The sequence below is a fragment of the Somniosus microcephalus genome, chromosome 13, assembly GCF_052327205.1.
Source record: "Somniosus microcephalus isolate GS21.2 chromosome 13, FLI_Smic_1.0, whole genome shotgun sequence".
NCBI lineage: Eukaryota > Metazoa > Chordata > Chondrichthyes > Squaliformes > Somniosidae > Somniosus > Somniosus microcephalus.
Window position 1 is genome coordinate 110,584,958 of NC_140999.1, and position 14,809 is coordinate 110,599,766.

General features: G+C 45.4%; 1 protein-coding gene across 2 annotated transcripts in view; it reads left to right on the forward strand.

Annotated features, from left to right (window-relative positions):
* Positions 1-2,865: 2,865 nt before the first annotated feature.
* Positions 2,866-14,809, forward strand: part of LOC147108540 (engulfment and cell motility protein 2) — a 166,883-nt gene continuing 154,939 nt past the window's right edge. The window contains exon 1 of one of the 2 annotated variants that reach the window (XM_086005207.1): positions 2,866-3,015. The gene's annotated coding sequence lies outside the window, so the exon portion shown is untranslated. The remainder of the gene's footprint in view (positions 3,016-14,809) is intronic. The other variant, XM_086005209.1, reaches the window with a different exon arrangement.

A 14,809-nucleotide genomic window follows, 5' to 3' on the forward strand; every position in this document is an offset into this window, starting at 1 on the left:
AGCGCGTGCGTCTTGGATTTCCTCTGTTTTGGGGGATTTGCGCATGTGTAAAGGCCTCCGGTCTTTACGCTTGTAAAAAGCACACGTAAGTATTTATTTTTACAGGTAAGTGGTGTTTTTGTGCAATTTAGAATTTTTTTTTCCACAGGTTTATTATTTTAAAGAATCTACAATAAGGTAAGTTTAGTTTTAGACCCTTTCTATTAAAAATTTATTTTTTTCAAAAAAAAAAATTATTGTTGAAATTATTTTTTTTAACTTATTTATACTTAATTTAATGATTGGGATGTTTTAAAAAAAATTATTTAAAGTTTAAGTAGTGTTTTGGGGTGCAGTACTTCTCATGAGTTTGACAGTTCTTACTCTCAAACTTATGAATGAAGTTTCCCCTCCCCTGATTGGCTGAACAGTGCTCACCTGATCCCAGCCGGCACATCGCACTAACTACGCCGCTGGGTCAGGTTAGCACAGCGCGCCGCCATCTGAACCTGGCCACTGACAGGAAATCCACTGCGGGCCAGGTTTCAGATGTCGGTGCGCCGGGTAAGTGCACATCGGGGGCTTGCACGCGCGGCAAGCCCCCGACACCAAGTTCTGGGCCATTATGTCTGTTGCAGCCGTTTTGTTTACAGTAGAATCCCATAAATGGCAATGAGCTGAATGACCAGTTAATCTAATTTTGATGGTTGTTGATGGTGGAGGAATGTTGGCGAGGCCAATGGGCAATCTCTTTAATCTTATTCAAATAATTCCATGGGATTGTTAACATTCACCTGAACCACTGGAGCAGGCAAATGGGGTTGCAGTCTCATCTGAAGCACAGCACATCAAATCAAATCAAATCAAATCAACTTTTATTGTCATTGTTAGTGCACAAGTGCAGTACAACGAAATGTAGGCTTGCGGCTCCCGAGAGTGTACATTTGGATTAAGACATTTAAACATTCAACATACATTTGGCTTGTAGTATATTAACATAAACATAACCATAATAAAGTGCATTGGCAGATGTGCAGGCTTTAGAGTTTATTTGTGGCGTTCAGTAGGATGACAGCCCTGGGAAAGAAGCTGTTCCTAAATCTGGTCGTACGGGTGCGAATGCATCTGTAGCGTCTCCCAGATGGTAGGAGGGCGAACAGACTGTGGCTGGGGTGGGTAGGGTCTTTGATGATGGACCGTGACCTCCGTAGACAGCGTTTCTGGTATATGTGCTCTATGGTCGGTAGCCGGGTGCCGGTAATGCGTTGGGCAGTTTTGACTACCCGCTGCAGGGCTTTCCGGTCATAGTAGCTACAGCTGCCATACCATACTGTGATACAGTTTGTCAGGATGCTCTCTATAGTGCAGCAGTAAAAGTTAGAGAGGATCAGGGGTGACAGATTACATCCCTTCAGCCTCCTTAAGAAATATAGGCGCTGCTGGGCCTTCTTCACCAGAGAGGAGGTGTTGAGGGACCAGGAGAGGTCTTCCGTGATGTGGACTCCGAGGAACTTGAAGCTGTCCACCCTTTCCACCACAGCCCCATTGATGTGGATGGGGGTGTGACTTCTGCCTTTGGACTTCCTGAAGTCCACAATGATTTCTTTTGTTTTCTTGGTGTTAAGGGCCAGGTTGTTATCGGCGCACCACTTCACGAGATGCTGGACCTCCTCCCTGTAGGCTGACTCTGACAATGCAGCACTCCCTCAGTACTGCATTGAAGCGTAAACCGAGATAGTAATATGAAGACAAGGCATGGGGCTTGATCCTGCGTACTCCTGACTCAATTGGTGGTATATTGAAATAATGAAATTATAGTGGCATATAGCTAAATAAAGAATTATGTCTGATTCAAAACTATTATTCAGTTTATTAATATAGATAAACTGCCCTTCCAAACCACCAGCCACCTTTGATCTCAACTTGAATTGCTTGCATTGTCCAATGGAGAACTGAGCTAAAATGATGAAGGGTGCAGGGAAGAGAGGATGGCTGTCTCTGTGAGCAACAGATTTGGCGTGTCTTCCTGTGTACACAGAATTCCCGATGATATTCTCGCTGGGAGTCCTGTCTACCAGTTATTAATGTTTCAAGTGTCAGTTTGGCTCTGTAGTAGCACGTTTACTTTGGAGTCGGAAAGTTGTCTGTTTACATCCTGCTCCAGGGCTTAAGTGTATAATCCAAGATGACACTTCAGTGCAGTACTGAAGGAATGCTGCAGTGTTGGAGGTACCTTCTTTCAGCTGAGATGTTTAAATTGAGGCCCCATTGCCTTGTTCAGCTGATGGTAAAATCCCATGGTACTATTTGAAGAAGAGCAGGAAGTGTCCCGGTCAAAATTCATCCTTCAACCAACACACATTGTCTGGTCATTTATCTCGTTGATCTTTTTTATTTGTTCCTGGGACGTGAATGTCGCTGGCAAGGCCGGCATTTATTGCCCATCCCGAATTGCCCTTGAGAAGCTGGTGGTGAGCCGCCTTCTTTTGGGAACCGTGTGTGGAAATTCGTTGCAAAAGTAATTCATTGGCTCGCAAGCATTTGGGAATGTGCTGGGGACGATGCAGGTCTTCCTTTAACAACATTTAAAGGTGTTCACTATTAAATCCGGAGTTTGACATTGCAGTTAATATGTGTTTTTTATCATTAATTGGCCACTATCTATTTTAAAATGAATAAACCCCGTTCAGAGTGTGCAGCAGTATCTAAGAGTTGTGCAACACCTCGGCTGGCGCTCGGGTCGGCTTTAAGCAGTGTTGACAGTAAAAAGTGTCGCCAAGCAGCGCTTGCAACAGAAATGATGGGCAGCCGATTGGACCAATCGGATTGCAGGGGCAGGGCCGGGACGGGTGATTGACAGCGGCCCCCTCCCCCGCGTGCCGGCCGGGCAAATGGGAAGGCGCGGTTGGGAGAGGGTATCCCGCCTCACTGGCAGGGCTGCGAGCCGGCGGAACGAAGCGAAACAGAACAGAGCAGCGAGGCTGGAGAGAGGCAGTTTGTTGCAGCAGCAGCGGAGACTCTGCTACTGGAGCGCAGGTAAAATGCAGGAGAGGCTGAATGGATGTTCCTGGATATTAATGGTGCCTTTCTCCCACCCTCCTTCTCTGCCCCTCATCAATGCAACTGGCTCTTCAGGCAACGCACGCCATCCCTGCAGCAGGGTTGCAAATTGGTTTTTAATTATTTTAATTTAAAAGCAAAAGAAACAAGCCAAAAAAAAAAGAAAAATTGCGTATGTGTAATTATCTCCAGAGGTATTCAATGCTTGCAGATAAAATTGTGTCCTGGTGTGTTTGTTGTCCCTATTAGAGAAAGTTTTTATTTTAGAAATAAGCTTGTCTTGCCCGAAGGGAAGGCAGAGCAGAGTGGCCTTGGGATGGAGCTATTAGCACAACGGGAATGCATAATAATCCTGAGGAATTATCATTTTAATTAGAAGGAAAAAGAGAATGTTTTCTGTAAGTATAGTCACCAGTGAGGACAGGAGAAATGATTCACACCTGCAAGAGGGAGGCAGGAGCTGTTTGGCAGCCAGATGGAAAGGCTGATGCTGGAAAATCACAACACAAGCTCTTGGATGTAGCAGATTTTTAAAAATGTATTTTTGCAATTTTCTCAAGTGTGTACCTGTACAGGCTATTTGAAAGGATTAATTCCCAAGTGCAACAGTTTTATTCTCTGAATTTTGCTGCACTTGTAGAAAGATTCTGAACAGTATCCAGTTGGAGACTGATTTATCGTGTGTGTGAAAGGAGGGTGAGAATGGAGTGTTTCTAGGGATTAAATATTGAAATAGTGAACTTGAAGTGTGGAAAGAACTTTGATGTTCCTGTTACTTTATCAAAAGACGGTTTTACCTTTTATTTCCCAGATGTGCCAGGCCACCATTTTGAAAATTCCTGCACAGAGGATTTGAGTTAGAAATATGGGATGCGTACTCCCTCCCACCGCCCCACCTTTTTCAGGGGTGGTCTAGTTTCCCATAAAGGGTGTGGGATTCCTTGGGCTTCTCACCAGGAGGGAGGAGAAAGGGCGCATCTGATAAGGTAGCGCTGTGAAACCATTCATGGAGGCAGTTGGGAAATTTCCTGTTCCCTATCAAACCATTTAAAATAACCAGTTGATCTTCCATGGTGTTACATGTGGGGAATGAAGGCCAGTTGTAGTCTTCAAGTGAAGTTGGAATAGAGGGCAGGGGGGTAATTTGTACAGATGTAAATCAGTCCCCATTTAAAAGTCATACAATCTGCCCTTATTTCTATTTTAGAACGAAAGACTTGCATTTATATAGCGCCTTTCACGACCACGGGACATCCCAAAGCACTTTACAGCCAGTGAAGTACTTTTTTGAAGTGTAGTCACTGTTGTAATGCAGGAAACGTGGCAGCCAATTTGCACACAGCAAGCTCCCACAAACAGCAATGTGATAATGACCAGTTTTAGATGTTGATTGCGGGATAAATATTGGCCAGGACACCGGGGAGGACTCCCTTGCTCCTCTTCGAAATAGTGCCATGGGATCTTTTTATGACCACCCGAACAGACCTGTTTAACGTCTCATCCGAAAGACGGCACCTCCGACAGTGCAGCAATCCCTCAGCAATGCACTGTCTAGATTTTTGTGCTCAAGTCTCTTAATTTTGCCATTATAAATTCCCATGCCCACATTTCTAAAAGGCAACTGCTTGTGTAAACTTGTCAGTGGGGCTGCAGTGCCTCCCATGGTGGGAGGGTGTAGTACAGCATAGTAAGTTTACATGGGTATTTTCCATTATAAATGTGAATAGAAGAATTCATCACAAAAAAAATAAGTACGTGCAGTTGTAAGATTTTTAATATATTTAGATTTTTCTATGAAATTTAGATGAAAAGACTAATATCCATAGTGCAGGTTAGCACCAGGGTTAAAAGAGTGAAGGAGAAGTTGAGCTAAATTAAGAGGTAGTGATTAGATGATATCCAGTTTGGGTTTTAAAAGTCTGACTATTGTAGGAAGACTGAGGGGAGGGGAGGGGAGGAGTCCCAATACTTTTGAGGTGCTGGGAAAGAATGAGTTAAGGGTATGAGTTAATGTGATGAGCCTTGATTTCAACATGGTGGGAATGCAGGGATGAGGGTGTGCGTGTAGGAAGGTGTATCTGCAACTTAAGAGGAACAAGAAAAGGTGGTTCATTCAGAGCAGCACAGATTAGTAGCATTGATTTTTAAATTGGAAGAGACAAGAAATGTTATGACTGAGAGGAAAAAAATGTTGGAGGCCGAGTTGAGAGGAACATCTATAAGATAGCAAGTTTTTTTTTCTTGTCTCTTGTCCAAGAATATGAGAGATGCTGGAAGAGCCACCTTTTTAGAGTTTGGATCAATATTCAGATCTTGGACGAGAGAGACAGAAAGGAATTGTTGAGTGGAAAAGTTCTTGCCACAAAAGAGGAAACTGAACTCCTTGAAGGCAGATTTAGAACTGGAGGTTGGAGTCAAACTTGTCTAATTCTGTGATACATTGGAAGATATGCGATTTTTAAAAACTAAAAATTCTTAGGCCTAGAAATTCGGTGGGCTGCATCACCAGTTAGTGCCTAAAGAGGGCACTCAGTGGCTTTAGTGCCACTGGTCATGCCTCCCGCGATATTTAGCGGGGTGCTAATGGCGGTGTTAGTCTGTAGCGCTGCGCCGCCAACGATGACGTCATCGGTGTGCGCAGCACCCCGCTACCGCCCCGAGCGCAATATTGGGTCACGCCCCCCCCCCTGTAGCGCCGGTCGCAAATCGCGACCGGTTCACGGCCTACCTGTGGCGGTAGTGGCGCAAATTAAGGTGGAGGTGCGGGGCGGCCATTTTTTCCGGTGGCCGCCTGCCAGCACCTCCTCGCGCCGCCCTCCCCGGCCTCCTGATCTCCTCTTCCCCCCCCCCCCCCCCCCCCCCCGGGTAGTGCCAGCTGTGTCCCGAGAGCCTGGCACTTCTCCTTGGTGCCGGGCTCTTTTGCCGGCACTCGCGATCGGAAGGAGGAAGGCCTGCAGTACCGCAGCGTGCCGTGCCGCAGCATGTGGCGCTGCGGCACGTAGCACTGCGATATTCAGTTTGAGCGCCCCAAGCGGGACGCGGGGAGCCTCGAGCAGCGCCCCGAGTCCCTCTTGGGGTGCTCCAACTGAATATCGGGAGGGCGCACGCGGCTCTGCCCAGAGCGCAAATTCCGGCGCCCAGGCGAGCTTGGCGCCCCAAATGCGACGCCACCGAATTTTTAGCCCTTAGATTTTGTGCAGTGTTCCTTTGGTGGAGGAGTCCAGAACAAGGGGACATAACCTTAAAATTAGAGCTTGGCCATTCAGGGGTGATGTCAGGAAGCCCTTCTTCTCACACAGGGTAGTGTAAATCTCTCTCTTTCTACCTCCGCTCCTCGCCCCACCCCCCCCACCCCCAAAAAAATTGCTGTTGAGGCTGGGGGTCAACAGAAAATTTCAAAACTGAGATTGATAGATTTTTGTTAGGTAAGGGTTCTGGAACCAAGGCAGGTAGATGGAGTTAATGTACAGATCAGCGATCATCTACTTGAATGGTGGAACAAGCTCGAGGGGCTAAATGGCCTCCTCCTGTTCCTATGTTCCCATGTCAGTAACTAGGATGCGATTCCTAGTGCATTTGATGGCCTTCCTCTATGGCTAGGAAGCAGGTGATGGCAGCTTTCCAGCACTTCACCCAAGTGGCCATTTGTTACACATGAGCCAAGACAGTGAGTGTTGGCATGCTATTTGCCTGTGTAGGGAGTTTGAGCCGAGATAAATTCAGAGACACGTCTTTAATCGACCTACCCATACAGGGACTTTTAAAGGGGTCACTTCGAGCAATCAGTGAGTGTGAGTCCCAGTTAATTCTAGGCCTCGCACATCCCAGAGGTACAAAGGAGGCAGGCTGTAGCACTCCAGTTGCTGCTTTGCTCGGCTCGAGTCGGCTAGCTCAACTACTCATTCAGCAGAGTGGTTTGTTTTTCTTTTTTCACCAACTGTTCTCCCCTCTCCTGGAAGTTTTGACTTCTTGCTTGTTGTCCTCTGGTATCTTGTCTAAGTGGTCACGATTTATTTGTGAGCCTTACCAATAATGTCGCTGGGCTAAGAGACTACAGGAGGGCATCTTAGCTGAGTTCAATCCTGTCCCTGCCTGATGTCCACACATGTGCACTTCCACCATGAGTGTCAGCCGTGGCTCAGTGGGTCGCACTCTCACCCCCTGAGTCAGGAGATTGTGGGTTCAAGTCCACCTTCAGCGACTAGGCTGACACTCCAGTGCAGTGCTGAAGGAGTGCTGCTCTGTCCGAGGTGCCGCCTTTCGGATGAGACATTAAACTGAGGTGCCCTCTCGGGTGGACGTAAAAGATTCTCCTGACACTATTTCAAGAAGAGCAGGGGAGTTCTCCTCGGTGTCCTGGCCAATATTTATCCCTCAACCAATATCACTGAAACAGATTATCTGCTCATTATCTCATTGCTGTTTGTGGGACTGTTCTGTGCACAAATTGGCTGCTGCATTTCCCGACATTACAACAGTGACTACACTTCAAAAGTACTTCATTGTCTGTAAAGCACTTTGGGACATCCCGAGGTTGTGAAAGGCGCTATATAAATGCAAATGCTGCTTTCTTTTATGATGAGCAGGAGCTTTGGCCATTTGTACTGTTTACGGATGTCACATTGTTTGGACAATTATTGGATTATCTTTCAGAATGATTCTAGCTCATGTATCTTGAGGGTAGAGAGATGGCCGGTAAGACCATTTCTACTCGTGAAAGTCAAAAACACAGTCCGTCCACTCTCGGGATCTGCTGTGTCGGCTGGCAAGTGCAGCGCAGTTGAATCCCTGCTTCTGTGTTCTGTTGAAACTAGGAATTCTTTAATGATTGTGAATGGTCCTTTTGGAATTCCTTATTTGGATGAGGACATTTATCTGGAATTCATTGTAAAAATGTTAATGAGATTTCAAGGGAGTTGCATGCCATTTGGTTTGGCAGTTTTCTTGTCTGATGTCATTTGAGTCTGGAGCCAGAACTTTTTTTTTATATTCGTTCTAATCATTGTGAGGGTATGAATGCCTCTATTTTCTTCCCAGTTTCCCTGGGGCCTTGTGTGCAACCTGCAGATGAGTGGCAGACACCCGATCTGCTTCTGGATCCCTGCCAATCCCACTCTTGAATGGGTAGCTAGGAGGCAAGAAACAGTTGCCCAAAGATGACTCTTCCTATTTTCAATCCGCCCCCCCCCTCCCCGCTTCAGTATTGCAGAGTGCCTGAGCTCAAGGACCTGTGTCCCACACCCGCCATACTGCAACCTGGCGCTCTCTACAAGACGGTATTTTTTTTGCACACTGTTTCACATGCACTTTGTTCTGCCCTGTGCTTATGCCGCCGGCTCTGTTGCATCCTCTTTAATATGGTCGCTTGTTTTGCGTACTAAGTACACATGCAGGAGTTTATATAATTGGCCATTGCCCCATTTGCTTTCCAGCTCCTACAACTACTGGCAAGTCCAGGGAAATTCCAGGCTCCCTGGATGGCCATTATTTTTAACATTTTCAGCTCCCACACACCAGCTTATTATAGTAAGCTACTGAAACATTGGCTTAATTAGTCCATTACAATTAAAATGCACACTTACAATATAATTTCAAATAATATATTTGAATTACCATTCCTGCTTGCTTTTCCTTTCTCCCCATTCTCACTGTTTTATTTTAGTCTAATATTTCCTGGCTTTTTTTTAAAAGTCACAAACCATGAGTTTCTTAAACAAAAGCAAAATACTGCAGATGCTAAAATTTTAGGTTAAAAACAGAAAATGCCGGAACTACTCAGCAGGTCAGGCAGCATCTGTGAAGAGAGAAACAGAGTTAACGTTTCAGTTCGATGCCCTTTCATCAGAACTGGAAGATGTTAAGAGATTTAACAGTTTTTTTTATGCAAGTACAGAGCTGTGGAAAAGCGGGGGTGGGGGGCGCGGGCAGTCCAAGAACAAAAGGCAGAGGTCTGTGATCGGGTGGAGGGCAGGAGTGATTAAATGGCAGAAGTAATGATGGTTGAAGGAAAAAGGAGGTGATAATGAGATGAGTACAGAAACAAAGGATAGGTCCAGAGGAGGTAAAGAAAGACTTGCATTTATATAGCGCCTCTCACGACATTCCAAAGCGCTTTACACACAATGAAGTGTAGTCACTGTTGTAATGTAGGAAACACGGCTCCCACCAACAGCGATGTTGATTTTGAAGGATAAATATTGGCCAGGACACTGGGAAGAACTCCCCTGCTCTTCTTCAAAATAGGTGCCATGGGATCTTTTACATCCACCCGAGAGCAGACAGGGCCTCCGTTTAATATCTTATCCGAAAGGCGGCACCTCCGACAGTGCAGCACTCCTTCGGTACTGCACTAGAGCGTCAGCTTAGATTTTGTGTTCCAGTCTCCCGAGTGGGACTTGAACCCACAACCTCCTGGGTCAGAGGTGAGAGTGCTACCCACTGAGCCACGGCTGATCCCTTTTTAATTTTTCTGTGCTAGTTGAGGTGAAGGATGTTGATACTGAGGAATGGAATATTTGCCCCCACTCCCATTTTGGGGCATTTTAGAAGTCCCAGGGTAAGTATAGTACAGGCCAGATATAAAGGAAAACATGCCATAAACTCCATGCAGCGTTTAATGCAGTAGCACGAATTTACAGTTGCTACGGTGGGGGTGGCGGGGGGGGGTTAGTGATGAGGGAATGTCAATTTTAAATTTTCATTAAGTGCAAGGAGAAAGTTTGGGAGAAATGTCTTTACGCAGAAGGCTGTTGGAGTATGGAATGCATTGCCTCGGAGTGGTTGCAACACAGACCATTGCACCTTTTAAGTAGCCTTGGCTCAGTGGTCGCCTCTTGAGTCAGCAGGTTGTGGGTTCAAGCCCCACTGAACACTTGAGCACAAAATCCAGGCTGACACTCCAGTGCAGTACTGAGGGAATGCTGCACTGGTCAGAGGTGCCATCTTTTGGATGAGACATTAAACTGAGGCCCCGTCTGTGCTCTCGGATGGACGTAAAGGATCCCATGGTACTATTTCTAAGAAGAGCAGGGGAGTTATCCTTGTGTCCTGGCCAATAGTTATCCTCCGCAAAGTGGTCACCCAATCTGCGTTTGGTCTCCCCAATGCATCGTGAGCTGCGAATACAGTATGCGGCCTCCTCTACATTGGGGAGACCAAACGCAGATCGGGTGACTGCTTTGCAGAACACTTCCGATCAGACCGCAAGCATGACCCCGAGCTTCCGGTCACCTGTCACTTTAATTCTCCGCTCCATCCCACTCTGACCTCTCTGTCCTCGGCGTCTTACACTGTTCCAATGAAGCTCAACGTAAGCTCGAGGAACAGCACCTCATCTTTCGATTGGGCACTTTACAGCCTTCTGGACTCAACATTGAATTCAACAATTTCAGACTATAACCCCTGCCCCCATTTTTTCACATGGCAGCTGTTGATGATTCTGCCTTCCCCATTTGCAACATTTAATCTCTCCTGCCTTCCACCTGAGCACAGACCGTTCCTTTTGTTCCTTTCTTCCCCCCCCCTTTCCCTGCCTCTGCACCTGTTTAAGACCTGTTATATCCCTAACTTTTTCCAGTTCTGACGAAGGGTCACAGACCTGAAACATTAACTCTGTTTTTCTCTCCACGGATGCTGCCTGATCTGCTGAGTGTTTCCAGCATTTTCTGTTCTTGCACCTGATTAATTGTCAATTTGGGAGCAGTTTTCTGTTGCGGACTCGCTGGATTGAGTTTGCCCAGATTTGTTTCAAGTGCCAGCCATATAGCCAGCAGAAAGGCATCTTTCTTAACATAAGAAAAGGAGCAGGAGTAGGCCATATGGCCCCTCGAGCCTGCTCTGCCATTCAATAAGATCATGGCTGATCATCGACCTCAACTTCACTTTCCTGCTCGATCTCCATATCCCTTGATTCCCCTAGAGTCCAAAAATCTATCTATCTCAGCCTTGAATATACTGAAAGACTCAGCATTCACAGCCCTCTGGGGCAGAGAATTCCAAAGATTCACAACCCTCTGAGTGAAGAAATTCCTCCTCATCTCGGTCTTAAATGGCCGACCCCTTATCCCGAGCCTATGTCCCCTAGTTCTAGACACTCCAACCAGGGGAAACAACCTCTCCGCATCTCCCCTGTCAATCCCCTTCAGAATCTTGTATGTTTCAATGAGATCACCCCTCATTCTTCTAAACTCCAGAGAGTATAAGCCCATTCTAATCAATCTCTCATCATAGGACAGCCCTCTCATCACAGGAATCAATCTAGTGAACCTTTGTTGCACCGCCTTACCATCATCCTGGGTTGGATTCACAGTCAGGGCCTCAACAGGTAAAGCAACAGTGTTCCAACTGACAAATAACTCCTTCTTTGGCTCTGTGTCAATTCTGGTCTGATTATGCTCCAGTGAAGCCCCTTGGATGTTTTACTATGTTAAAGGTGTTCTATAAATACAAGAAGTTGTTGGTGCCGTTGACGCTTTCCCTGGGAAGTAAGGCATTCAGTAGAAGAGATGAAAATCTGGCCTCATCCACTTAATCTTATTGGCCCAGAAATTTGGGTCGGGGGCTTCCCGCGGGTGCAAGCCCCCGATCTGCACTTACCTTGCGCGCCGGCTGTTGAGCTGTAGGGCCCCGTGGAATTCCGATCCGGGGCCTGGTCCAGCTGCCGGCGCGCAGTGCTTGCGTATCCCAGGGGCGCAGTTAGTTCGATGCGTCCCCTGGGATCACGTAGGCCATGGGCAGCCAATCGGAGCAGGGAATGCTCCATTCATAAGTCTGACAGGAAGACCTGTCAAGACTTATAAATACTACGGCCCCAAAATAGCACTAAACCTTCAAATAATTTTTTTTAAAACATCACATTTTAAAAATAAACTATAAATTACATGAAATAACTATTTTAAACAATTTAAATTTTTGAAAAAAATAATTTTATATTCTAACGGGGCCAAAAATAAACTTACCTTGCTTTAAAGTATTTAAAAATAATAAACCTGTGGAAAAAAAGTTTTAATTTTAATTAATTCACCACTTGCCTTGTAAGAAGCAGGCCTTGCGCCTGCTTTTTACATTTCTAAATCCTGCAGACTTACCCTCACGGAAAAACCTGTATTTAAAAAAAAAAAACGAAGTTCCTTGCGCATGCGTTCGACCTCTGAACCTCTTGCATGCAGGAAACCGGCACTTCCATCGGGCCTATGGGTGAGTACCCCGTGCGTACTACCCGTGGAGACCCGAATTTCTGGGCCATTGTTTCTTCAAGCCTGTGTCCAATGATAGTTGTTGAGTTATGTGTGTCTTAGATGGCTTCTTCTGTGGTAAAGGATGTATGGTGGCCTCGCCCAGTCTTGTACTGTGAGCTATAATGGGTTGTTGTGCAGCCTCTGAGGGTCAAGTGGGAAAGGGAAGGAAACATCTTCCATGTGTGATGATGACCTTGGTTCCAACATTGCAGATGAAAACAGAAGTGGGTAGGGAGATTATGCAAATAGCCAGGTGCTGATTCAGGGAGAATCAGAGTCTGAAATCAGATTTCTCAGAATTGTGCTGATATTGTAGGAAATGCTGCAATTCAGCAAAATTAAATCGACTGCAATAAACCCCTGCATTTAGAAGTCTCCGTATGAGAACAACACCAGTTAGCCTAACTCACTTTTGCTCAGGATTTGATAACTTGCTGTTCTGAGGGACGGGAAGGAAAGGAGAAACTGCGCTGGGTGAGGTGCAGGATTCCAAACCTAGGAGTCAGTTCACATTCGCATGTTTTAATTTTTTTTAGGATTTCAGTATTGGATGCAAGAAGTCAAAGTAGGAAAGCAGTAACTGATGAACTGTCCCTAGACTTCACTACCATGCTTTGCAAATGTGATGTAATTACACAATGTGCGAGTTCATTACATTGACGCTGTCAATTAATTAATTTAATTAATTAATTGCATTGTGCAGCACAGATTCACCAGAATGATACCGGGGATTAAATTATAAGGACAAGCTGAATAACAGTGGCTCGCATTCCCTTGAATATAGAAGATTGAGGGGTGATCTGATTGAGGTATTTAAAATAATAAAAGGATTTAATAGAGTAAATGAAGTGTATCTATTTCCTCTGGCGGGAATCCAGAACTAGAGGGCATAATCTTAAAATTAGAGCTAGGCCGTTCAGGAGTGAATTCAGGAAGCGCTTCTTCATTCAAAGGGTAGTAGAAATCTGGAACACTCTTTCTCCCCCACACCCCCCAGCAAAAAATATTGTGGCTGCTGGGTTAATTGAAGCGTTCAAGACTGAGATCCTAGATTTTTCTTGGGAAAGGGTATCAAGGGATATGGAGTGAAGGCGGGGAAATGGATTTGAGATACAGATCAGCCCCGATCTAATTGAATAACGGAACAGGCTTGAGGGGCTGAATGGCCTACTCCCTGCTCTCATGTCCACGTTAGACACGTTTTGATCCCTCTCGAGCCTCTCTTTGGAATGTCAGTTGGCTATTTCAGCTTCGGCATATGGCTATATCCAACCCTGGAGTCAGAATGTGGGAGGAGCAACCAATGGCCATTCACAATTTCACCTCATTGTTTAGTTTAAATGCTCATCGTGATCTGTGCTGGGGAATGGAATATTATTTCTACTGTAGAAGCAAGGGTCACTTGGGGAATGGAATATTATTTCTACTGTAGAAACAAGGGTCACTTGGGGAATGGAATATTATTCCTACTGTAGAAACAAGGGTCACTTGGGGAATGGAATATTATTTCTACTGTAGAAACAAGGGTCACTTGGGGAATGGAATATTATTCCTACTGTAGAAGCAAGGGTCACTTGGGGAATGGGATATTATTCCTAATGTAGAAACAAGGGTCACTTGGGGAATGGGATATTATTCCTAATGTAGAAGCAAGGGTCACTTGGGGAATGGGATATTATTCCTACTGTAGAAACAAGGGTCACTTGGGGAATGGAATATTATTCCTACTGTAGAAGCAAGGGTCACTTGGGGAATGGGATATTATTCCTACTGTAGAAACAAGGGTCACTTGGGGAATGGAATATTCCTACTGTAGAAACAAGGGTCACTTGGGGAATGGAATATTCCTACTGTAGAAACAAGGGTCACTTGGGGAATGGGATATTATTCCTAATGTAGAAGCAAGGGTCACTTGGGGAATGGAATATTATTCCTACTGTAGAAGCAAGGGTCACTTGGGGAATGGGATATTATTCCTACTGTAGAAACAAGGGTCACTTGGGGAATGGAATATTCCTACTGTAGAAACAAGGGTCACTTGGGGAATGGAATATTCCTACTGTAGAAACAAGGGTCACTTGGGGAATGGGATATTATTCCTAATGTAGAAGCAAGGGTCACTTGGGGAATGGAATATCATTCCTACTGTAGAAACAAGGGTCACTTGGGGAATGGAATATTATTCCTACTGTAGAAACAAGGGTCACTTGGGGAATGGAATATTATTCCTACTGTAGAAACAAGGGTCACTTGGGGAATGGGATATTATTCCTACTGTAGAAACAAGGGTCACTTGGGGAATGGAATATTATTCCTACTGTAGAAACAAGGGTCACTTGGGGAATGGGATATTATTCCTACTGTAGAAACAAGGGTCACTTGGGGAATGGAATATTATTCCTAATGTAGAAACAAGGGTCACTTGGGGAATGGGATATTATTCCTACTGTAGAAACAAGGGTCACTTGGGGAATGGAATATTATTCCTACTGTAGAAACAAGGGTCACTTGGGGAATGGGATATTATTCCTACT